The 25,084-nt window shown below is 37.0% G+C and overlaps 1 protein-coding gene across 1 annotated transcript in view; it reads left to right on the forward strand.

Moving 5' to 3' along the window:
- The window catches only part of KLF13 (KLF transcription factor 13), a 105,160-nt gene that overhangs the window by 1,735 nt on the left and 78,341 nt on the right, over positions 1-25,084 (forward strand). The gene's annotated exons all lie outside the window — the stretch shown is intronic.

The following is a 25,084-nucleotide window of genomic DNA, read 5'->3' on the forward strand; positions in this document are numbered from 1 at the left end:
CCCCCAGCTCCCTCCATCAATCCTGGACAGCTTCCTAGAAGCCTTGAACCACATTTTGCCTTCCTTTCCCTAACGAGGCTTCTCATTCATTATCCAGTATTCTCCAGTGCTCTCGGGGTGCGCCTTGGAGCCGGGGGACTGGCCCCTGGGGAGAGGCAGAGGGGCTCTGAGAAGCCATGTGGGCTGGGCGGAGGGGGGGGGCTCAGAGAGCACCGTCTCCCCACCCCTCCGAGCAATCCGGGGCTGGGGGAGGGGGGGACTAGGACTACAAGTGGTGCTGGAAGGGGGAAGGGGGTGGTGGTCGGCGCTGGGTGTCTGGGGAGGGGGAGTAGGAAGACTGTCTTCCAGTAGTACGAGCCTGGGCGACCCCGCCCCACTGTAACGACTCAGTCCCTAGTCCTAGGCGGGGTGCCGTCCGAGGGGCAGGTCCTGTCCCTCTTCGGGAGGGGGGGTGGCCCGGCGCCAGTCCTCGGAACCCCTCTGCCTCCTAGCAGAACGCCGGGAAAATGAAGCAGCACGTTGGGTTTTTTTTGGAGTTCTCGCCTGGGTGAAGGACCAGGCAAACCGATGGGGAAAGCCCTCCTTTCCCCCTGCCCCCTCCTTTTCCCAGCCCGAGTGAATTTGGGAGGGGCTGGGAGGGAAACCAAGGGGAGGAGCCCTGGCCCGGGCGGGTTCACCCGGGGACACCGGTGCTCTCCAGCTACTCTGCACATTCTTCATTCCCCTCTTCCTGTAATTTTTTTCCCTCGGTGCTCTGGGATTTAATTTGTTGTTACTAGAGCCAGCCGTACTGACTGTGTGCAATGGGGGAAGACCATGGAAGAGAGGAACTCTGTCCATGGATGGGACGGCTCCCGGGGGGACTGGGTTTTCTTTGTTGGAAGGTCCCCCACCCAACTAGCCAGACAGTGGAAATACTCGGGCTCTGTCTTTTTCTTTTACACACACACACACACACACACACAGAGAGAGAGAGAGAGAGAGAGAGAGAGAGAGAGAGAGAGAGAGAGAGAGAAGCCCCACACCCAAGAACCAAGCCTGTTATTGCTCCGGGAAAGAACAAGCTTCCTATGTTTTTTAAAACCTTTTTAATTTTTAACTCCTCTCATTTGTGTTACCGGGCTGCCTAGAGCTCCTTCCCAGGAATCCAGACCTCATCATCAAACATTCGAAAGTCCTGCCCTCCACAACTGCTGACACTGTATATACAGCCCAGACTTAACTGCTAAGGGTTGCAAGTAAACACGGGTAAATAATAATCCCGCAGGCCAGAACGCAGGTCTGGAACATGGCGTGACACGGTCTGAATGAGCACTATGCGTTAGGAAGTACTTGTCTAAGCTTGCTGTTAATTATAGACACTTCCCCCCCCCCCATTTTACTATAAACCAATAAAAAATAGTTGTTCTCTCTCTGCTCAATTGTAATAAAAAGCCCCCTTCCGTCCTTTGAAACAAAATGAATATATTTATTAATCTTATCTTTTCAGTCCTGTGTGTCTGGTCAGACCAACAGTCCTGAAAGCGCTCACTTTTCTGATCCATCTTTATACAAATAGATTATTCGTTTGCTGTGCATTTAGTATATTTCCCAACACACGGGAAAAATTTACTAACAAACTGTATGCAATCATTTTACATGACTAAACCCCTGTTTACAAAGTAGCAGAGTTTGGATGCTACGTAGACCTCTGGTTCTTTCTAGTCTTCTTCCTTTGGAGAAAGGAAACTTCAGTGTTCTTTTTTGGGGTTTCATTCTACTTCTTCTCTTCCCCCAAGATACAAAGTGTGCTTTCTCTTTTCTTCTATCTTCTCTTGACTTTGTTCTTTTTCCCTCCCAACTCCCCAAACATGGGTAAGTGGGAGTTAGGTTAAAAAGAGGACGACTGGGTCTGGGGGTATGGGGTATGATTTCTGTTTAAGAATGTGGCTAATATTAGGAATGTACGGTTAAGGTAGGGGAACTGTGATCCGAGTCTGTGGGTGTGTTCTCGGGGTTGAAGGTTGAGTTACCTGCTTTGGGAGCCTTGGAGTGGGGGAGGGGTGTGGTCAAGGATGAAGAATCTAATTGAGATTGGGGATGCGTGGTCAAATTTGAGGAGATGTGGTCAGGATTAAGGAGGTGTGGGATCAGAATTAGGGGGCATTGTCAGATCCAGAGTTGGGACGTGATCAGTGTTGGGGGGGGCCTTGAGGCTATGGCTTATACTCAAAGTTGAGAGGTGTGCCTGTTTTAGTACTGAGAAAACAAGACCAGTTCCTTTTTCGCTCTCTTCTCAGACAGGAACACTAAGATGAAACATCACCATGTGGCTGTGTATTATAAATGGTGGTAGAACAGCTACTAGCCTATGAAGTTGGGGGGTGGGGTGGAGGATGGGGGAATGCAGACTAGCTAATGTTTTCTGTAAATGACGGTGTCAAAGAAGGCAAGACGACAAAACTCACCCATTGTGTTTTACTTCACTGATCATTGATCAAAAACTTTGAAAAATGTAGTCAAGATAAGTCTCATTTTGAACATTAAAAGCTCTGTCTCTTAATGTCTATATTAACAAGCATGGACTACCATTCTGGACAATTTAATTTCTGGATAAATTACTGCTATCCTAACCACTGGCTTTAAAAGTTTTTCTTAATCTCAAATTGTGTAGATAATTCTCTCAACTTCAAACTTTCTTAAATAACACTTCCCCTATGTTTTTGGTTATAGATATTTAGTGATGTGGAATATTGAGCCTTTGGGCATTCTGGATCTTGGCCTGAAAAAATTAGTAAATTTAGAAATTAAGGAAATGTTTATGTCTCTCTTGCCATCTCCTAAAAAAAGAATGCTCTATGTTAAGAGAACATTTTCTTAAAATGTTTTGCTTTTGTTTTTCCTTTATTCCCCAAATCCTGGGAAAAACCTCTTTCTTGGCCTTGGATCATCTTGAACCCTGTTGACCAGTGGAGTCAGTGCCATTCTCAATAATTAACATGACTTTGTAGGAACTCTAAGCTATTTACAATTTCTCCCAGAAATGAAGATTTGCAACATACAGATACCCTAGTAATGACAGTCCTAAAGAGAAGCCTGAAGGTTCTTTTTCATGCCAGGTGAAGGAAACTGCCATCAGATTGTCACCCTGTGGGACACCAAAATCTGTCTTATCTGTACTTAGATCACTCTCTACCATGGAAACCAACCCTCTTGCAGGTGATGAGGATCTGGAACTGGGTTTGATTTGGAGGCTCATTTCAATATTATTGCATAATGGGTAGGGGATTCATTTACCTTACACTCACAAGAATCAGGTTTAAGTCCTATTTCCATCAAGTCACCTTAACCGCTTTCAACCTCAATTTCTTCAACTATAAAATGGGAATAAAAATGTTTGCTTTACTTACCTTACTAGGTTTTTATGATGAGATTTTAGAGATAATATTAGTACCAAAATAATGATAGCTAGCATTTATATAGTGGTTTAGCAAAGCACTTTATATATAATTATTTCATTTGATCTTCACAATCATCCTGTGATGTCACTGTTATCCCTTTTTTTAGATAAGGAAATTGAGGCATTGAGAAGTTAAGTGACTTGCCCAAGGTCATATAGCTAAAGTAGCTGAAACAGGTTTTGAACTTTGGTCTTCCTGGTTCCAAGTCCAGTACCTTATCCACTGCACTGTCTAACTGCCCCTAAATAGACAGATATATGTATACACTTACAAACACATATATACATAGACATATGAACCACAGTATGATGCAGTGGGCAGAGACCTGGTCAGCAGAGCCAGAAAAACATGTTCAAATCCCATCTTTCATAGATATTGGGTATAGGACCATGGACTAATCACTTAACCTTTTAGGGCCCCTGGGCAACTCTGTCTGTGAGTTGCAGAGAGGGTACTAACCCATATTGATCTAGGAATTCCCTATGCCAATGAAATCACGAGTTCATGTCCTATGCCCCGCATGTGTGTGTATGTTTGTGTGTGTGTGCGTGTGTGTGTGTGTGTGTGTGTGATGCCATTATGATGGGTTTTGTTCCTATTCAGCTGTTTGCTTTGTTTCTTTGAAACTTTTTGGACTGTGTTGTGTTAATAGGGTAACAAGATATTAGAAAAGGATTGTGTGGAAGAGCCTCGGACAAATCGGATCATAGAAAGTCAAAGAATTCAAAGAAGGAAAAGTCATCTAGTCCACCCCTCTTATTTTAAAGATGATAAAGGCCTTTAGAAAGTTACACAGGTACTTAATCCAGGGCTTTTTGCCTTTAAATCACCCTCTTTAAGGAGTTTTGGTCAGAATAGACAGACCTAAAGTAGAAAGTAGGCTAAAAACCACTATTTTCCTATCTAGACTATAACCTTTGGTGAGTCACTTAGACTGTCTTGAACTGTAAGACATGGGTAATGATATCTGATGTGTATACCTCACACAGGGTTGCTATAAAATGACATTAGACATAGGCACTAAAATATTTGGTGAATTAACTTGTGTAGGAAAGTACTTTGTAAAGTATAAAACATTATAAAATTCAAGTTTTTATTATTGTGTTAGTACAGTAGAACTGACAACAATGGGGTATTATTAGTTAGATTCTAATAACCTAAGGATAAAATTATGTCATCCCATTTCCCTAATAACAACATAAAGAAACTATAAGGCATAACATGACCTTAGAGCCAATCCAGTCACACCCCCCTCATTTTACAAGTGAGGAAGCTAAGGCCACCAGAGGATTAATGACTTGCCCAAGATTACAGGGTACTAAATGACAGAGGTAGGATTTGAACCCAGATCTTACACCAAATCCAGTGCTCTTTAAGCCTTATGGGGGTAGCTCTTGGGGTTTTTTTAAATCTATTTTCCCATTATATTTTACTCTATTTAAATTTAAGCTATTATCAGTTCAAATATTTTGTTAGAATTTTAAATCATATAGCTATGATCACATAACTATATTAAATGTCCTAATTCACATTTCCAAAATTTTTTCAACTATGTATATAAACTTATTAGTGTCATTAATACTCATTTCCCCCCTCTGATGTAGGTAAAAATCATTTTGAGCCATCTTGGGGTTTAAACGTTAAGTTAATTTATAATGCGAAAGTGATATTTTTCTAACAATTTCATGAAGAGATGGCCGCAAGAATCCAAATTACTTTAATTTAGAATCCAAAACAATCTTGTCTGTCAGAGTCAACTAGGTGGCTGAGTGAATAATGCATTAGTCCTGGAATCAGAAAGAACTGAGTTCCATTAGAGTTCTGATATCTATTAGGTGTGTGATCTAGGGCATATCATTTCCCCACTTTCTGTCTCAATTTACCTAACTGTAAAATGGAGATAATCTACCTACCTACCAGGGTTGTTGTGAGAAACAAAAAGATAATATTTATAAAGTGCTCATCATGGTGACTGGCACATAATTTTGGTTGTTGTGTGATTTCAGTCATGTTTGACTCTTCATGACTATTTGAAGATGTCTTGGCAAAGATACCGGAGTGATTTGTCATTTCTTTCTCCAGACCATTTTACAGATGAGGAACCGAGCAAATAGGGTTAGTGACTTGCCCAGGGTTCCAAGCTACTAAGTATCTGAGGTCAGATTTGAACTCATGAAGATGAGTTTTCTTCATTCAAAGTTCAGTGCTCTTTCCACTGTACCACTTAACCGTATATAGCATACAGATCATATAGAGTTTCAGAAAATTTACTCTTCCATTTAGAGAAATCTATCATGTGACAATTTGTCAACCAGAAAACTCTATTATCTGGTAGTTATGAATTGATGACTATAATGATGATTGTGAATCCTCTGATCCAGCTCCCAAAGGGCTTTCCAAATTACTACAAAATAAAGTTATGTTCAGTAAAGTATTATTGTCCATTGTATTTTCATTCAAGTTATTTGGAGCTAGTAATCAATGAAAGATAGTTTTCTATTACACTATTTGAGCAACTAAAACAACTAGCCAAAATTGGATAAGAGAAGATTTACCAGTTAGGTTTTATTCCCCAGACTGGAGGAAAAAAAAAAGGTTTTAAACCCCAGTTCTGTGAAAGAGGAGCATTGATGTGGAAATTAAGGAGGGAAATGGGAGGAGGTATAACCAAAAGATCCTAGAGATCATTGCTTCATTCTTTAGAAATCTATCCCCTAGACTCCGACTGAGAGCTCCCTTATGAAATAGCTCACCCTGTTTCTATCCTTCTAGCAGCTGGCAGTCAGTGTTTTGACTTCGTCAGATTCTGTTTTGTTGTCCAGAGCGATGGGGGGGCTTGGCTCGCTACCAGTGGAATGGACACACTGTCTTTCTTGGCAGAGACACTCTGAATACATTCCTACCTATTTGTTCCCTCAGAAGAATTGTTTTCAGAACAGTTCAGTTCCCTGCTTTTCCTCCAGCCTGCCAGCCAAAACGTTTCTTCTCCTTCAATGTTTTTAACCAGGGCCAACCCTAGTTGCAGTTCTCACGTAATTTTTCCATGGTTTTCTGTTAAAGCCTGGGGAAAACGGGAATCATAGCGTATGTCTTCATGTAAGTTTAATCAGCTCTGCCAACCTTGTAATTCAGGGGAGTATAGATGCTGTTAACCCTTGGGGGCTAAAGCATGAGCAACAGATCCTTTTGGGGGGGAGGGTGGTGGAAAGGAGGGAGGGAGCATTTGAAATAAAACAACATTTCTAATGATTCCAGTGTGATCCATGGGAACTGGCCTGGGCTAGAGTTTATGTGATTAAAGTGAAGCAACTATTTTGAAAAATTTGGAGCCACTCATTTTCATAGAAATAATTCATGGGCTACTACACTAACTAGTTCATTCGAATAACAAAATGTTAGTCCTGAAAGAGTCCTTTGAGATCATCTGGCCCATCTTTTGAGAGATGTATAAACTGAGGTCCAGAGATTTTAAACAAATTTTTCTCAAATTCAGATGAATTTCTCTTCTTAGGAGTTTATAACTTTTTCTGTATAGCAATATGATTGTCAAATTGCTATCTCTTCCAGCTGCCTTCCTTTTGTGTGTGTGTGTCCATGTGACAGGAGAGAGTAAACTCCAAATAAAATATAAGAAAAACTAACCACCAACTTTCCAGATTCATAATTTGATCTCCTAGTATATCTTTGGCTGTATTTTCTGACTTCTCTAATAATAGGATCATAAGATTATAAATTAAAGAATGATAGACTTAAAGCCAAAAGGGATCTTGGAGACCACACAAACTCATTTTATAGCAAAGAAAACTGAAGCACAGAGAGCTTAAGTAACTTGCCCAGGATCACACAGCTAATAAGTATCTGAGGTTGGATCTACAGCCAGCCCTTCTTGAATACAAATCTAATTTTCTATCCACTATGGTTCTTGAACTGAATCAATCTTCCAACTTGTGTGCATTGTTTTCAAAAGGGGAGTCTAGAGACACACCCATATATGTACAATTAAATAAACACACAGTGCCGTTGTTTGCCTTCAGAGACAAAGTGATCAAGTGTGTGCTATTTCCTGGGTCAGAATTCCCAGAAATCCCTGCACTTGAATTGCCTATAGTGATAATTGCTGATATATTGTTAAATTAATAAACATATTTATTAATACTAATACTGTACTTTACTCCAGTCTGATAGAAAGTTTTATAGAATTTAACACAAATCTCTAAGTCAGTTTCTAGCTTGGAAATAGCCATCTAGATGATCATAGTCTCCCATTCCCTCCTCAACCCCAATGAATGTTTTAAGAAGATGGGATTTCTAAAGTAGGAAATATATAAAATACATATTCAGTCTGAATTAACAATCCAAACTTATTGAATAATCTAGTCCCCATCTCATTCCCTCCTGGATCACTCTTAAAGGTACCTCATGGACAGCTTAATCCTTTCTCAATGAAGAAATGCACCAACATTTGAGATGGGCTGGTAAACAGGAGACTTAGTAGATGAAAACCCAAATCAGGAAGGCAATGACAAAAACCAGACAAACGAGTTACTCTTTGTTGAAAGATTTAAAACTTTTAAAATATATTCCTAAGAAAAACTTTCCTGTCTTTCTGTCATTCACTTTTTAAAGGGGCTTTTCCCGAGACTCTGGAAAAGACTTTGGAGGAAAATATCATTTACCTTATATTATCAGGTGATGATAAAGTTTGAAGACTTCTTTTATAAAAATCATACAATGATATTAACACTTCATTTATTGGGGAGAGCTCGTGGTGACTCAGTTATTTAGAACACAGCAAAAAAAAATGACAGATGAGTAACTGAAATAGATGTTTATTTTACACATTTTATCTCACAAAATTTTTGCATTAAAATTCATTCACTTAATTTATAGGAGACTAACTGCATTCTCATTCAGAGACTATTTACTCATACTTTGCATACAATTCTAAATTGTTTGGTTATCTGATTTATAAAAGAGGAATTAAGGCAAACTTTATACTGAAATTCTAACCACCAGGGAGAAGATTGACTGAAAATAACCAAGAAAAGAAAACAAAACATAAAGAATTCAAGAAATACAGTGACCTGGGAACAATTAAATTTAGAAAATAGCCTTGCAGACCTTAAGTGCATAGGTCTGCATAGAGTTTGTGCCTGAAAGGCCTAGGGGAATGTACCCCTAGAGGGTACCAAAACTACTCAGGTAGTATGTACAACTGTGCCCCCCCCACTGAGTCACTAACTTATACCTGGTGAAAAAACAAACAAAGGCAAAATAAAAAAAAGAAAATAGCAGAAATTGATGTTCATGATAATTCTTAGATCATCCCCAAAGCTAAAAAAAAACTCTGCATGTTTTACTTTGTAGAAGAGAGTATAATCCATTTGAAAACAAAATGTCATTGGTATCTTAAAAAGAAATAGAGTGGAGCGGCTCGGTGGCACAGTGGATAGAGCACTGGCCCTAGAGTTAGGAGTACCTGAGTTCAAATCTGACCTCAGACACTTAATAATTACCGAGCTGTGTGGCCTTGGACAAGCCACTTAACCCCATTGCCTTGTAAAAAAAAAAAACCAACTTAAAAAAAAAGAAATGGAGTAATAGTCATAAATCTTAGTTATCTGGATCATTCATTTGTGAGGAAGATGAGACAAATAAGATCTTATTGTATAAGAGTTTTCCTATTATTTTCCCCTGAAATATTTCCATGCACTCTATTTTCATCCTTATACTGGGCAGACTTTGAAGAAGATAAATCTTATCCTCAGTCTTTATTTGCATGATATAGTAGAAATTGTGATTGTATATTACTGAGAAAGGCACAGGAGGTAATGACTCAAATTTGAATGAGAATTATCAAGAAAAATGGGAAGCATGGGGATAAGCTAAAGGAGCAACCTGGTACAGTGGAGAGAGAGGATCTGACATCTGTGTGATCTTGGGGAACTCAGTTAATTTATTTGGGTTCTATTTTCCTCATCTGTTCAAAGAGGAGGCTGGAGTAGATGATCTTTGGGATGTTGCTAGGAACTCCTTGAGAAGCAAAAGGGAATAAAGGATTTATTAAGGGCCTACTCTGTGGCAGGTGCTTTGTAAATAATAGCTCATTCTATCCTCTCAACTCTTTGAGGTAGGTGCTGTTATTATTCCCATTTTAGAGCTTTGGAAACTAAAGCAGGCAGATCAAATGACTTGACCAGGGTAAAAAGTTAATAAGTATGTATCTGAGGTCACAAATTTGAACTCAGAGCTTTCTGCCTCCAGACCTAGTGTTCCTTTATCCACTTCCACTCCTATCTGCCTGAAAGTAGGCAATATTTCATTCTTTGTATTGGTATTGATGGATTGTATTTCTGATATTCAAGTTTCAAGTTGAACATTAGAAAGAACTTCATATGATTTATGCATTTATGGGAATTCCCAATTAGCAATACCTAAGACACTTTGCAATTTTTAAAGAAAAGTATAAATGACTATCACTGACTGGTTTGTTGCCTTAGGTTTGCCCATTCAGCTTGTTTAAACAAAGAGGTCTATTTGACTCTGTGACTATGTGACTCCCATGACTATATGACTACTTGAAGTCCATTTTAGATTTATGATTCTTTGGTTGACTATGGTCCTGGACACTCCTGAATTTGAGGTTACAGGCATGCCAGACCTGGGTGAAGATGCATAATACACATGTTTCATCAAAACTGAAAACTATTGTCTCCAAGCCCCATCTCCTCAAGGTCCTTTCACTCCTTGTAAACAACTACTCAACTAATTAGCCAATGCAGTTATTATATCTTCTCTAATTGAATGTAGCAACCAATAAGCTTTCAGGTGACTTTGCCTTTGGCATGTTAACCATATTATACCTCATTTAATTGATGAGGTAAGCACACAGATCTGGGTTGGCCCTCTAGCTTGGGTGATTTCCCTGGGTCTGATGCTTCAGGTAGTCCCTAAGGACAAGATTGATCTATGCTTTAGGGAAGGCCTGCTGGTAATAAAGCATAATTCTCACACATATACAAAATCTTATGGAAACAGCAACAACAATAATAAAACCAAAATTCTAGACCTGAAGGTATAGGAAATAGCCTATAAATTTCCCTTTTTGTTGTCCCCTTAATAAACTTGGTAGAACTTCATTCTCCTTTGGGGTACATATTATATTTTTGATGACATGTTTTTCCCTTTCAAAGTCATGCAATAGCACACTATGTTAATTTTATTTATATAAATTTGTTGGGGAACAAATAGTATGATTTTCTCTAGGCTCTAAATCTACTCTACTATTCCCCTTTCTCAGACCCTTACAACCAGCCATGGAGGTCTTTTCTCCTGGTCTTGAGGTATTGTATTTCTGAAAAGGAAGAGAGAAGTCACAGAAGTGGCAAGAGATACTAAGTAGGTGGTTTAGAGGAGGCTGTGGCTGATGTTTTTTTGCTGTTCCTATGACATACCATCTCTAGTCTCTGTGAACCTTTTCTGGCTGTCGTCCATTTTAGAATGCTTCCCCTCCTCATCTCTGACACTTGGCTCTCCTAAATTCTTTCAAGACTTAGTTCAGATCTATGCATCTTCAAAAGGTTGTTTTCATTCTCCATCATTGTTGTGTCTCCTTTCTGAGACTCCCTCCAATTTGCCCTGTATGTATCTTGAACATTATAGTTATTTAAATGCCTCCTTAAGGTGGAGAATATTTTTTGGTTTTTCTTTGAATTCCTGGTGTTTAACACATTATCTCAAACCCAGTATGCACTCACTAGATGTTTATTAATTGACTAACTATTAAGTGCTCTTAAACCTAAATTCAGTTTATGGCAGAAAGGAATTCATTTTGAATTTTTCACCAAAGTTACTGAAGTTACTTATTGTATCTTTTGTATTGTATTTGTATTGTATGCATTTACTGTTTTAAAAATGCTTTGGCATTTTCAAATGCTTTTGAAAAAGACTTTTGAGGGTCCTTGTCCTTTTTTTTTTTTTGCTCCCACCAGAAGGATGTGATATGGAGAGAAAAAATAACTAGTTTCTTTTTTGGTCATGTATCTACTCTACTTTAGATATTAGAGAAGAGGGAGAAGAAAGGGAAAATGGAGTGAAAGCCAAAAGGAAGAAAATGATAAGGGAGGGAGGGAAAGAATGGAGAAAAACCTTTACCTCTGCTCATTCATTCTACAAGCTTGTATTAACTACTTATCATAGATTAGACATGGAGGGGGATATTGATAATATGGGGGGGATATTATGATTATAAATTATCTGTCTTGATTTCTAGGAGCCAATTATTTAGTATATGATATGATTGATTTTTCTCTTGTCCACTATCCACTTTGTAAAGATCTAGAAGCCTTCAACTTCCCTTCTATAAGGAGCCAGTAGTCTACCTGGAATGCTAACCATCAAAGTTGTCAACATTGCTAAGGGAAACTCTATGGCAGCTAGATACTAAAAATAACTTGTCTCTATGAAACTTTCCATTTCTGTATAATAAATCTGAATTTGAGTATAAATTCGAACTACCTATGGTTTCTGCACCACCTTTCAAGTAAGCCAGCTGACTAAATGGTAGGTTTTTCCAGTTCTGTGTTGTGAATCTTTTTAAAAACAAATGATAGCTCTAGAGAAGCTTGGGAATGTCCAAATCACTACCTCCTCCCTTCTTTCTCTCCCTTCCCCCCATAAACATCACTGCCAAAACAGGTTTTGCTATTTATACTGGATAAAAATATGTTTCGACAAGATATTTATAGCCAGGAGACAGTATTTATAGTAGTGTTGTCAGTCATGCCATTGCACAGTTTGCCCATTCATCTTGATGCCAGTCCACAAAGATGGAATTGTCCCTTGAACTGGATTTTGTTGCCTGCTTACTCTGGTGACCCCCACCAAGTTCTATAATGGAAGGGATGTACAAACCATTGGTGGGGGGGGGAACTAGTACAGATCAAATTTCACACATCAAAATTTGGTTTCTTTCCTCACCCTCCCACAACCCCACTACTTGTGGTAAAAAATGACTTCCTGGGAATTCTAGGTGGGAATATACTTGTGAACTCTTCTCCCTTTCTCCTGGGGACTGTTCAAAAGAAGAGCTGGCTTTATTTATAATTTGAATCAGAAAAAAGACAAAAAGAAAAAAACAATGAAAAGAAGAAAAAACGATATGTTATTCAGAAATATTTCCTCACATTAAGTTTATCTTTACTGCTTTGGATTAAACACTGTACATCATTTAATTGCAATAATAATTTTAACATCTATTTTGATAAAAATTATTTTGTTTGACAACTGAGTTTATTTTCCACAAAACACTCAGAAACAAATCCAAAACCAAACCAATCATCCTTCTGCTTTGAGGACCTGGAGTGCTATGCTTTATTATTGTCCAGGCAAAAAACATGGTCATGGCTCTTCCCAGTGGGCAAACTTGGAACTTGTTTATATAAGACATGTGATTTCTAGTTCTGTTTTATAACTTAAGCCTATGCCAGAATTTTTTTTTCCTACCCCCAAATAACCTTGTATCAGCTGTTTGGAAGTTAACCTTGTTGACAAAGGCAACATACTTTTTAAACTCAAATGAAGAGAAATCTTTCCAAATCTTTCCATTAAGGACCCCTGCTTCTCCTTCTCTTTGTGATTTTTAAAAAAAAATATATACTTAAAAGAAAGTATTGCCTTTTTAAAACTTGTTTCTTCCCATTTTGTTTTTGTTTCTATGTGACTGGTCTTGGAGATTTGCATGTTAGATAGCCATCAGACAAACATTGATTCATTAATAAGAGGCAATGAGAGTCAAATATACTAGTTCTGTAATGGAACAACTTGAAGTCTTGGGGTTTCTATCAGATTTTCTATTAGAGTTTCTATCAAAAGATAAAAGGCAAGTTCAGCAGGCAATCCCAAGTAGTTTTATGGGGGAGGGAGACAAGAGAAGGGAAGAAGTCTTAATTTATTCTTTTCTTTTTTTGGCAATCATAGCACAAAAACACTTGCTAACCAGGAACTTGGCTTAAATCATGCAACTGTAAGCCTGAGTATCCTTAAGTGACCTTTCTGGAAAAGCACTGAGTGGTTTGTTGCCTTAGGTTATATATTTCTGTGCTGTGCCAGGTGATAAACACATTTCTGCTAGAACAAAGAGGGAGGGGCTATAGATGATTGAAATTGCTGAAGGATCTCATCTGCTACCTAAGGAAATACCTCCTTTCGCTGAATTATGGACCTTCCCTCCTCCCCCATTTTGGATCTCCAGCCTGCGTTGACATCAGTTCAGGAGTTTGACTTTACAAGGTATTTGGGGCCAAAGTTCTTGCCACCTAATAAAAAAAAACATTAGGTCTGACTTTATTGGCCATCCTGTTTCAAAATGAGTTTAGGGGCAGCTAGGTGGCGCAGTGAATAGAGCACTGGCCCTGGAGTCAGGAGTACCTGAGTTCAAATTCTCAGACACTTAATAATTACCTAGCTGTGTGGCCTTGGGCAAGCCACTTAACCCCATTTGCCTTACAAAAACCTAAAAAAAATGAGTTTAAAAGATGGCATTTTGGGAGTGTTCCAGCTTCAAAAGTTGATAGTTCTAAAAAGTCTCTGTTAAATAAAATCTTAGTTATCCAGAATATATTGATATTGTAGTGTTGTGGAAAACTTCATTTTCTGGGGAACGAATGGTTTACTCAATAAATTTGCCATACTTTTTTCAACCTGTGTAAGAGTATTGAATGCATACTGATAGTAATAATGAAAACCCAGAGACTTGGTTTCTAGTTCTGACTCTACAATTAATGGTACTGCAATGTTAGTGAAGGAATTTACCTTTTCTGTACCTTAGTTTCCCTGTCTATAAGATCTAGGGTACTTTTGGCTCTGAATTGTATCAGCAGGTACTGCCCCCATTTTGTGATGTCCTACCATAACAGGTTGTTTTACACATATATTACACAACAATATACGGCCTGGAATAATATAAAGAATTCTGGATTTGGAGTCATGGATGAATGTTGTTGTAGTTGAAGGTCTTTAGCAGAATGTCCTAGGTTTGGAGAATATCCTTGGCCCTGTTTTGTTCAAGAGTTTTATCAGTGACTCAATGAAGGAGTAAATATTATTATGTCTATGTTAGAAATTGAAATGCTTTTGTAAGCCTTTTGAGATAAAAATCGTTTTTTGCTTTATTATTTTGTTGAATGTATAGACTTTAACATGTAATGGGAAAATATGAGTCAATTATATCTTTTTTTGGATAGAATGCTTATCAAAATTGAAGATGATACAAAAGTACAGGAGATAATAGGTATCCATTGACCATGTTCCTCAGATACAGAATAGTTTGTGAGAGAAATATTTGAAGGGCTCAGTGTATTGGATTAACCTGCAGAGCACCAGGGTGCCAAAAAAAGTGGCATTATTCTCTTTGTATTCTGTTTTACTCAAATATCCTCTAGTATATCATGTTCATACAATGACCCTAGTTTGTTCATTTGTGTATGAAACTTAATCTTAACCTAGAAATATTTAGAAAAACTTGAATTAAAAATTAGAGTTATGACACAGAGAAGAATTGAGGAAAATATACCCTCTCCCTTTTATTATAGAATTGAGTGATCAGGGTAAGGAATATTGAAATTATTGTCAGACAGAGTCAATGTTTGGTTGAGTTTATTGAAATGTTTCCTCCTCCCCTTTTCTTCTTTGAAATATTTGTTACAAGGATGGGCTCTATGTGGGGCAGGGGGAAAGGGAGGGATATATTCAGAAATGAATGTAATATATGTTTTTTTTAAGGCATCAATAAAAAGGGAGGAGGGAATGTAATGCTTAGTATAGAAAGAATGTACAGGCCTTAATTATTATATAGTATCTTTATGCCTAAGGGACTCAGATTGTATTACAGTAATCATACTTAAGACAGGCCTATCATTTGTTTGGGCAGAGCCTGGAGCAAAAAAACTGGGAGTTTAGTCTCAACTCCTTTTCTTCACTCTAAAGCCACTTTCTTTGGAAATTGGACAAAATTAGAAATAAGAGGACATGTAGTGACTGGTTAGCATGATCAGTTAAAAACAAGAATATAGTGGATACTAATTAATCAATGACCTAGTCACAAACCTTCTGTCCCTTCCACTCTTACCTTGTCCCTGTTACCCTTCACATATTTCAGTTAAAGTTTCAAACCCATATAAAATTCATGAAAGGGAAAAACAATAAGCACATCCTTGATTTATTCCTCTGATTACATTTCCATTCTCCTTGTTCATTCTGTTTTGTTCTTTCAGGAAGACCTTTTGTCATGAGTATAAATTCAAGAACATGTTTGTTAAATCTGGCTTCTTAGTAGTGTGAATTACAGATTTTCTGAAATACAAAGTACCCTATTTGGAAAGGCCTTAATGAAGGTAGAAGCACTTATATAAATCACCAGTTACCCTTGAGAAGAGTTGTAAACAGAAGTATGATCTGAATTTGCCATTTATTCTTTCCTGCATACTTTAACTAGAGATTAGCTTTCATCCCAAACTGTTGTATTCATGATTAAGAGTTCTGAATAATTGCTTTTTTATGCAAAGGTCACTTTTCCCAAGCATTTCAAGATGCTTTCCACTTCTCCTCTCTCACCTATATGAATACCAGTTCCTTTTACCTTAATCATCTATTTGTAGTAGTGTCAATTACTTAGATTGTTTTTCTCTTTAAGGCAAAAATGAGAACCACTGTACATTCTAGAAATTGTTGCTTGTTTTGAAAGAAGGTATCACTTCTTTTCCTTTCTTCATGGTTTCAGTACTTTAGCATGTTCCCATCACAATAAGCATCTAATATTCTGTACATATCTATTGAATGACTGTGAGCAGCATGTAGAAAGAAGTCTGGCTTTGGCATCAGACAGCACAGGATCTATGTAATTGTAAACTCTGTGGCACTGAAGACTGTAACTCCTTTTTATTCCTTTAAAACGTGTTTTTTTTCTATTAAATTTTTCTTGTATGATGGAAAATCATTTCTAGATGATAATGGAGTATCTGAAGTGAGCAACAGATTGTATTTCCCTGATACTGATATTTCCAAGTATGTCCAGGTTATATTTGGCAATACTATATGTAGTCAACAAGTAGTGATTTAATCATAACTGAAGTGTTTTCATTGATTCTCCAATAGATCATGTGACTCACACAGTGTCTGAGGGTGTTCATTATTGGCCTAACTGGGAAGAGTCTGGGAACTATGGGAATTTTGTCATTTGTGGGCTAAAATCTAAAGAGGAACTTCCCTAGTAATGGAATGAAGATTAACTTTCCCTTAGAATGACACACACTTTTCTTCTATTATTCAATCTAACATGTATATTGGGCACTTTAAACTTTATTTCCTTTTTATTTATCTTCATAATCACATTGACATGATTCCTGAGTGATTGGAATCCTGTACACATTGCCCATCCAATACTAAAAAATGGTGCTGGAACCATATTACCTGTGAAAGAGCTATGTTTTGACTGCTAATTCTCCAGTAAAATTATTCACTTGCAAAGAAATTAATCACAAGAAGGCTTAGCCCAGAAAACATAAGCTTCCCAGCAATAAAGTTTGGTTCTCTTTAATAGGGTACTTTTGCCAAATGAGATGAGGCTTATGCTCCTTCAAGGAAGAACTGCATCCAATGTGGTATAATTCACTATAGAACTTATAGGCATGGGAGCATATTCAAAAATCACTTTTTTAGTAAAGCTGAAAACAATAAGAAATAATATTTTCCTCTAAAACCCTTTCCAGACACCTGGGAAAAGCCCCTTGGAAAGGAGGGTGTTAGGACTCTGGAAAATGAACAAAAAAATTTTCCTTGGGAGATAGATTAAGGATAGTAATTTTTATTTATTTTTTATTTTTTTGATAGTAACAAACTTTTAACAAAATATCACTATTGTCTAAGCCTGTATACCCAATTGAAATGATTTGGTTATTGACTCATATTTAGGAACTCACCACTTAACCTGTCCATTGAAAGTGATTGGTGAGCCATCTTCTTCTACCTTTCTTCAGTGAGAAAGAGTTAAGACATTAATAGAAGAGAAGAGGTCCTCTTATTTAACTCCTGAAGGGAGAGGAGGGAGTATCCCAGAGGAATGCGTAGTGACTTAATTGCTCAATTCTGGGAAAATTAACCTAGATCTGTTCCTTTTATTTAAGTTTTCTTAAATGTAACCAAGACCCATAACCTATTGGTATAGGGATTGGGTTAGTTACATAGGTTACTTGAAATCTCATGGCAGTTATGTATGTCAGAGGGCAAAGGGGACCACAGCAGTTTGGACACCTCTCATCAACCTAGAAATGACTGAAAAATATTAATGTTAAATTAAATATTATTTTTCTTTCATTTTGGTGCTTTGAACATAGGACACAGTATTAAGTATTAACATTTTTCTTTGACACAGGCAGTAAGGACTTGTTAGAGAAACAGGTATTTTATGTCTTTTGACTATCATATTTTGAAATGAACAATGGGCAAATGAAGCTACCTATAATTGCTGCTTTTACAGTGAAGCTCTTGAAATTCAAACAGAAAATGGTATGTTAGTCATGAATATATGTGAGGGGGATAGGGGTGGGGGTGAATTATATACTAGCAATTCCACTGCTTTGCTCACCTTAGAGCAGAGTAGTTTAATCTTCACCTAGTTGCCCTTTCCTTGTAGCTCTTTCCCAGAAGAGCCAGTATATTCAAGAGATTTGGGCATACTAGACCTTTTCTGACTAGAAGCAAGGGTTTATAACTAGCTAGTAAAACCCTACTGGGGCTATTCAAAATTTGAATCCAGGCCAAAGGTCAAAGTAGTTTTTGCTCTTTTGAAGCTAAAGAAGATTGGAGGAAAAGGGGACTATGGACAATCTTTTTTTTTTATGGAGTTCTTTTCCAATTTCCAATTTCCCTCACTCCAATCCCCTCCTTAAACCACATGTTCTTGGAAGTTATTCCCAATTAGGCCAATAGCACAAACCCCTTAGACTCTTTATGAGTTACATGATCAGTTGGTGAATTAGATCTCCAGATCCAGATTAGGGTGAGTTCTCTTTTGTGGGTTGGTACTTAGGGCTGCAATGAGGATTTTTGAAGCAACAGTATTTGGTTAGATGTAAAGTGCTTAGTACCCGACAAAGCTAAAGGTAAACACTGTGTAACCTAGGAAACTGCTTACTGAAAAGTACTTTTAGTGAGAATTTTAATTGTTTCAAGTTTCCAAGTGGTGGCTTTGATTTGCTGTATTTTTTAATTGGTTAGAGTGACTAAGATATCAAAATGCCTGACCTGGTTCCATGAAATATTTTTTTGAATAAACATTTGTCTTTCCTTTGTAGGAGGAACAATTTCTTTCAAGAGATTCATTGAAGTATTTTATTTTTAATAGTAGAAAAGTCTTTTGAAAATTGCAAGATAGCATTGTTTACTTCTGATGGCAGGGAACAGAAAAAAGGCAGAATCATCACTCCTCACCCCTGGAGATGGGGAAAGGGAGGGATAACTTGTATTGGAAAACCTCCAAGAATTATGTGAGCCTAAATAAACTTAACTCCCCAGCATTTTATTAGCTTCTAAGGTAATTAGGTTTTTGGAAAATTTCTGGGTGATGCCTACATTGGAATAGCCATTTTTTCTAGAATCTGGGGATTTAGAAATTAGTGAAGAAGAAAAGAGGCTACTAACTTAAATCCTTCTGAAGCCCAGAAAAATACTCTGTTTTTGAAAAAAAACCTTTCCTCCTTTCAACTAGAGTTTATAATTGGGGAATAAGCCAGTCCTCTCAGTTGGATGATCTCCCAACAAATAACTATATGCTAGGGTTTTTTTTATTAGTGTTAAAAGGTGTAAACATGTTTTATGTTAATGTTACTGCATTAATCTAATTAAACTACTCAAATGACAGAGCAGGGTCAACAGAGGGTTTTTTTTTAGTTTTGTTTTGTTTTATGTTGCTGCCTCCTTGCCTGTGAGTTCCCTGCAGAAGATTAGGTGGCAAACTTTCTAGGGTTTGGGAGGAGGGAGGAAGAAGAATTCCATGCACAGCCTTTGATTCGGCTAATTTCCCAACTAAGAAATCAGCCTAAAGAAGACAATTCTGTTGATCTTTAAGACTACTAATTTCTCATTCTTGGTGCTTTCCATTTTCTTTTTCTTTTTTCTTTTTTAGGTTTTTGCAAGGCAATGGGGTTAAGTGACTTGCCCAAGGCCACACAGCTAGGTAATTATTAAGTGTCTGAGGCCAAATTTGAACTCAGATACTCCTGACTCCAGGGCCGGTGCTCTGTTCACTGTGCCACCTAGCCGCCCCCTTTCCATTTTCTAACTTAATTTATAGAATGCCAACTCCTCGAGGGTGAAGACAATTTATTTCCCTCTTTTTGTCATTTATCTGTTTGTGACTAATAGAGCCCAAGTTTTCAGTCAAAGAAATCTAGTAAATATATTTTGATCAGTTATCAGATTTGAGAGATTTTTTAGATATCATTTTCTTTACCCGTGTCTGCTTTCTTTTCATCCCCTTGCTTCCTGCTTTGTAAATAAAGCTGTTTAGCATTCATGGGAACATTCACTTAGGAAAGGCAGTGAGAAAATTCAAAACCTTGCAAAAAATGATTGATAGAAACTACCATTATATGTAATTTGAAAATAAATAAAATACATGATGATGATGATGATGATGATGATGATGATGATGAAAGGCAGTGGGTATTGAGAGAAGGCTGGTTTTGGAGTCCAGATCCTGTTTCAAATCCCAGTTATGGTCTCAGTTTCCACATCAATAAAATAGAGAGGTTAGATCTTTAAGTTTTCTTCAAATTCTAAGCCTATAATCTTATGGATTGTGAGCAGAGTTAAGTCCCAGACCTGTGATTTCATTGGTATATAGAGCTCTAGATGGGGAAACTCTGTTGGTGCTTCTGGGCATCTTCTCTGCCATGTCCAGTTATAGAGAATTGTATTTGGTGCTGATATGTTTCATGTCTTGCTTAGATGCACATGGGCAGTATGTATCAAAGGTAAGATTTGGATCCAGATCTTCTTGTTTTGCAAACTTTAAGCTTTCAAATAAGTTTATTTGTAAATTAGTATGTAGTGATAATGATAGTAGTGGTGTGGTATGACACTACTTTTATGAACCAAAAATAAATTTGCATTGTATTTGAACTCAAGATTTCCTTAGTTATGTTTATTATAATAACAGTTTGGGGTCAGGAAGGTGACAGTGAGTAGAGCACTGGAAATTCAAGTTCAAATCTCTTCTGACTCATTCATTAAGCTATGTGACCCTAGGCAAGACATTTAACATTTGTCTGCCTCAATTTGCTCATCTGTAATATGGGGATAGAAATAGCACCTACCTTGAAGGGTTGTCAGGATTCAAATGAGTTAAAGGGAAAACACTTAGCATAGTTTCTAACACATATTCACCACCATATAAGTATTAGTTACTGTTATTATCATCATTACTTTATTTTAGTTGAACATAAATACCACAAACTTCATTTTACAAAAATTGAGCTACATTTAAAAAAAAACAACTTCTTTGCAATGATCATCAGATTGTGGAAGGGCCTTGAGTGCTAGGTTAAAGAATTTTTATCTTAGCAAGAATATGAAGTCATTGAAACTATTTGAGTAGGAGCTTGATATGATCATGACCTAGGTTTTGGAAAAATGAGACGAGTAGGGAAGTTCATTAGGCTACTCTTACCATAGTCCAGTAGTGGACACTGGACATTGAGAGGAAATGATGGTGTTGTGCACATATAGGAGGAAGATGCAAGAGCAGTAACTAATTGACATGAGGAGAAAGTGAAGGGGTGAGGAAAGGCAAGGATGACTCAGGAGTTACAGAGCTGAGTAACTAAGAGGCTGGGGGGGAAACATCAAAAGAAATAGGGTCATTTTGAGGTTTGAGGGGAAGATGAATTCTATTTTAGATGTCCTTTGCTTAAGATGTCAGTGACACATGATGATATTAATAGCTACCATTTATATTGTGCCTTCTATGTCCTAAGCACTTTAGAAATAGCATCTCATTTGATCCACATAATAACCCTCAAAGGTAGATGTTATTATTATCCTCATTTTACAGTTGAGGAAACTGAAGTTGAAAAAGGTGAAATGACCTGCCCAACAAAACTAGCAAGTATCTGAGGTTGGTTATGAAGTGAATTCCTAACTCCTGGTCCAGTGTTCTATCTAAAACAGGATGAAGAATAGGATTGGATTTATAGATTTGGGAGTAATATACTTGGAGATCAGTCATTCAGTCAATAAATATTTATTATGCATTTATTTCATGCCACACACTGTCATGAAAAGAAAGGCAAATAGACAATGTCTGATCTTAAGGAGCTCATAATCTAATGGAGATGATGATTATTTATCACTTGAGTGTATAAGATCACCAAGTGAGAGATGTTAGGAAGAGAAAAAAAGAAAGATTGGGGACATCTTTGGGAGAAGAACTGTACCTGGGGGCAGGAAAGAGATTGATGATTAAACTGAGAAGATTGTTTAGACAAATAGGAAGGAAACCAGTAGAACAGAATGCAAGAAGCCATTGAAGTGAGGAGAGAGTATTCAGGAGAAAGAAATCTTCAACAATGTCAATCAGTTCTGAGAAACAAAGTAGCTTCCAGAAAACATAAATGATTGGCAAGTTGGCAATTAACTATATAATACATTTGGAATCAGGGAACTCAGAATTCTATAGGACCTTAGTGGTGAACTAGTTTAATCCCTATCTTATTTAGTGTGAGAAGAAACAGGCTACTCAGGAAGTAGCCACTGGTAAGTGGGGGAAAGATGTAGTAATTGATGTGAATACATACACTACAAAGTAATGCTGACTCCATTCATTTCATTCTTTGTTTAGAGGGGAAAGGAGAGTTTTGTGTGTGTGTGTGTGTGTGTGTGTGTGTGTGTGTGTGTTTAGCATGTGTGTGTATATGTATGTAGTGAGTACTCTACCAGAACATAAACTAGAATCATGGATTTATTTTTTTAGTAAAAAACAAACTTTCAGACATCGATTCAAGGTCAGCATAAGTTTTTAGCATAGTATCTTAAACCTTTCAACACCTAGTCTTAGACAATGAAAATTTATGTATAGAATGATGGCAGCTATTATTTTAAGTTCATGGGACTCAGGAAGTTGAGCTCATCCATTTAATGAAGTTTTTCAACTCCAGTTAAAACATCTATAGTTGTCTATTACTGTGTACAAGTAAATATGCTGTTCTTTGATAAGTACAAAAAAGAGAAATAAAATATGATTCCCTGCCTCCATGAACTTTACCATCCTATATATTATATAAGTACATAAGTACTTAAAAACATAGAAACTATATACCAGACATATAATCAAAATACTTTGTGATTTAGATGTGTTTGTGTGTGTGTGTATGGGGGGGTGTCAAAGAAGGATTAATGGAGGAGTTGAATAGATAGAAATGGAGAAGAATTTTCCAGTATATATATATACATATATATATATATACATATATATATATATATATATATGCATATATATATATGTATATATATATATATATATGGAGTGTGGTGAGAGAATGACAAATAGTCCAGTCTTATTGGAGCATAAAATAAGTATATCAGGGAGTGGAGTTTCCATATTGGAAATTTCTCACATCAATGAAATCACAAGTTTGAGACTCTCTCCCTCTACCCATTCTTATCTTCCTCCATCCCACAAAAAAAAAGCCAAAAAAGGGAAGTGATATGAGGCAAAAAAAGAGTGTTGTGTCACTAAATGCCAGACTAAGCTGTTTGTACTTCATTTGGTTAGTAATGGGGCATCAGGGAAGGATTTTTAGCAGTGAAGTTGTAATATGCAAGCATTAGACAAGATGGACCTGGTAAGCATCCTATCGTGTAAGTTGAAGGAAGGAGACCTGATGTGAAGAGCTTGACCAGGAAAATTCTGCATTAATTCAGAAAAGAGTTAATGATTGTTTTATTATGATGGTGGGATCCAACAGATCTCATCTGATATCTGACACATAATAGATAGTACTTGGTAACTGATTAAAGTGGAGGAGAAAAAGAGAAGAATCAAAGATGATGGGGAAATTTCAAACTCAGGTAATTCAGTCAATGGTGGTGCTTTTAAAGGAAAGTCAAGAAAGGGTAGGGTTTGTGCTAGACAAGGAATTCATTTCTGGACATGGTGATTTTGAGATATTAGATTTGTCCAGAGAGCAATCAGAATTAAGAATTTGTTATTTATGATAGTGGAAGATCAGGTTTTCATCATTCTTGTGACATTGGATAGTATTCACTCTCTCTGGACCTCAGTTTTCTCATCCATAAAATGAGAGTATTGAATTCAATAATCTCTAAAATCCTTTCTAATTTCAAAATTTATGATCTTATGATCCAATGGCCCTATGACATGGCTTTGGGGCTATCTACACAGATGTAAGAGTCAAAGCCAAGGGAAGAGAGTATAGGGAGAGTTGTGGAGGAGGCTACAGTTAGAACTTTGAATAACAAGAGTTTTATAGAAAGAGATATAAAGTAGAGGAATAAAAAGAGTGGAAAGAGTCAACAAATGACTCAGAGGAAAAAAAAATCTGCCTAAATCCCAGTGAGAACAGTCAGTTAATTACAATACTTCCACTATTTCCTAAATGTTGAACACAAAAAGATTTTATTCAATCAATCAGAGACACCAGAAGAAGCAAAAGAATCCAGATAGAAGGTCCCCAAATCAACTGTAAAAGGAATACAGAGAAGAGTCCCTTACATTTCCATGTTTCTCCATGACAGATTTTTTTCAGAGATGGCAGGTCTCATTTTCTCTAGATGTTATATCAAACCTTCTTTGGGACATATGCCACTGATGAAGCTGAGATCAGCTTCCACCCTCAGCCCTGAAGCAAAGTGTTTCAAGAACACAATTCAAAAGGTGATTCTATCTATCATCTATCTAATCTATCTATCTATCTATCTATCTATCTATCTATCTATCTATCTATCTATCTTGACATACATAGAAATATGATAAATATAAAGATATGAAGACATATATGTCTATATATACACACACAAAAACATATGTATAGTATCTGAATTTTTTTCTTTTTGATCTTATCTATAATTGGAAGAATCATTGAACAGTGGTAAATAGACATTAGCCTATTAAGACTCTCTAGGATTTTGATAACTCTTTGCTGTTATACCATATACCTCTGTCTTTGATAGCTTCTAATTTCTGTTTTTTATAAAGTTAGAGCCTTAGGCAAGGGTAGTCACCATGTTAGATTTTATAACTGACATTGCTTTTGCAATCCCCAGACAATGGTAATTCTATTTATATTGAAACCAGCTCAATAATTACATTACATGAGTATAAGCAGACAGATAATTCTAGTTTCTATCATTTCAAAATGAATCATAAACATGAAGAGGAAAATCACACTAGGGATCTGTCATTTACCATTTTTATAGTTTATTTCTGCTACTCTTGTTTAGGCATGCATTCCTTTGCTTGTCTACATGAATAGTTGTTTGCTTCTATGAGCTTTGAATCTTCTGAAATTTTTTTTGAGGAGGGGGGGACACAATTCCATACTTTCAGATGTTGGAATTCTTTTACAAAG

The sequence above is a fragment of the Macrotis lagotis genome, chromosome 4 (assembly GCF_037893015.1).
Source record: "Macrotis lagotis isolate mMagLag1 chromosome 4, bilby.v1.9.chrom.fasta, whole genome shotgun sequence".
NCBI classification, from domain to species: Eukaryota; Metazoa; Chordata; class Mammalia; order Peramelemorphia; family Peramelidae; genus Macrotis; species Macrotis lagotis.